This window comes from Cupressus sempervirens, chromosome 8, assembly GCF_028749045.1.
Source record: "Cupressus sempervirens isolate cs-2001-9-10 chromosome 8, ASM2874904v1, whole genome shotgun sequence".
Lineage (NCBI taxonomy): Eukaryota > Viridiplantae > Streptophyta > Pinopsida > Cupressales > Cupressaceae > Cupressus > Cupressus sempervirens.
Window position 1 is genome coordinate 479,014,191 of NC_143125.1, and position 1,981 is coordinate 479,016,171.

Below are 1,981 nucleotides of genomic sequence, written 5' to 3' on the forward strand. Positions count from 1 at the left end.
TAAGCGTGAGGAGTGATTCAAAGAGATAATGATGCATAAGCTGGGGTAGGAGCGATAGATGTAGGATATGGATGGGGGATAATGGAGATCAAGGGAATCCATTGAAGCTTTTTGAGTGGGGGGATACTTCAAAGAGAAGTACCACCATGTATTTGAGCACTAGATTTGCTATAGGACTGTTGGTTAATTTCCAAGGTTACCAAGAACATCAAGGCCTTTTTACCAACCATCCAGAGGACTGACGAACTGACTCAAAACAAACACACAAGGATTGCCCTAGTATCACACATGAATCCTAGAAGAAGCAGCGTGGAAACGACACTAGGTAACCCACAAGCAGAAAAAGAAAACAAGCAAAAGACCTGATCAAGACCTTACGCTCTAATTGCCCCATTCGCAGCATACCATGATATGGAAGATTGTGGCAACCTTGAGGAGGGAACAAGGAGATTTCTTGGAAAAGATATTTCAAGACCCAAAAGGGAAGATCCCAAATCAAAAGAAAGTGAAAATCCAAAAGAGAACTATTTGCCAACGAGATGGGTAGGACGAGGTACTAACAAACCAAGATCAAACATGAGGAAAGCTATATCTTGCAAGGATCTATCAGAGAGCACCTAAGCTGATGGATCTGGATGAGTGATGCGTCTGGCAAGCTGAACTAAGAAGGATAACACTTTGGTGACAGGAGATCTAGCTAAAGGATGCATTGGAATATCTAACCAAGGTGTGCGATGTGTGCAAGATGTTGACCAAGGATGAACTAACACGAAATCCGGATAGATACAATGATACTAAGCTAAAGAGGATGTACAAGCTGACAGACCAAGATATGTTACAAATATACAAGTTTGTTCATGTTTTGGTTTTTTGTGAGATGGAAATGTTTGTGAAGGATGGGATCTCTATAATAGTTGATAGGTGGATAGGTAGATGGTTTGTGAAAAGCTTAAGGAAAATGGGATTCTGTGTGTGCATGTGATAGGATACAGGCTAGGATACAAGATTATTTACAAGCTGGAATATGGTACAAGCTTTGGAAAATATTATACAAGGTATGGTACAAGATTTACAAGGTATAATAAAAGCTTTGGTACAAGATTTACAAGTTGTACAGGAGGTATTGACAAGCTCCATCAGATTTTGGATATTTGATTGGAACACCAAGGGAACAAGCAGGTGTTTTATGGGATGGTGGGTGGATGGATGAGGGATAAGATAGTGATAGATAATGGATTAGTCTTTAGCACACAAGGCGCCTGAATTACCAAGTTTTCACCAAGGTACCTATCCAAGGCGCTTGAATTGCCAAGTTTTCACCATTGGACGCTTATTTCTCTTTACTATTTTTTTTTTTGTATTTTTCAAAAGATGGGTATACCAAGGATCTTCAAGCATAGAACTTCTTGAGATGAATGATGTTAGTGGGATCATTCAAGAGTTCTCCTTCTGGTGTAGATAATTGATAGGCTCCAGAGCCAAAGGAGGCAGTAACCACATAGGGACCAAGCCATGTAGGTTCAAACTTGCCTTTCTTTTCTCGATTTGCTTGGACTTTCATATTTTCTTTGAGGACCATGTCACCTGGCTGAAAGTGTCGTGGGAGCACCTTCTTGTTGAAATTCCTTTTGAGACAAGTTTGATAGACTGTGAGATGGTCCTAGGCTTGTTGTCTCTTCTTGTCTAAGAGATCTAGCTGGGTGAGTCGAACTACTCTGTATTCTTCATCTGATATTTTCCCTCACAAAGATATGCGTAGTGAGGGAAGTTCAACTTCTATAGGTAATACCGCTTCGGCACCATAGACTAGGGAGTATGGAGTTGTGCCTGTGGATGTACGAAAGGAAGTTCGATAGGCCCATAGAGCCGGATTTATTTGAAGGTGCCAATCACGGCCGGAATCATTGACAACTTTCTTTAGGATTTTGAGAAGGGTTTTATTAGTTGCCTATGCCTGGCCGTTACCTTGTGGGAAATATGG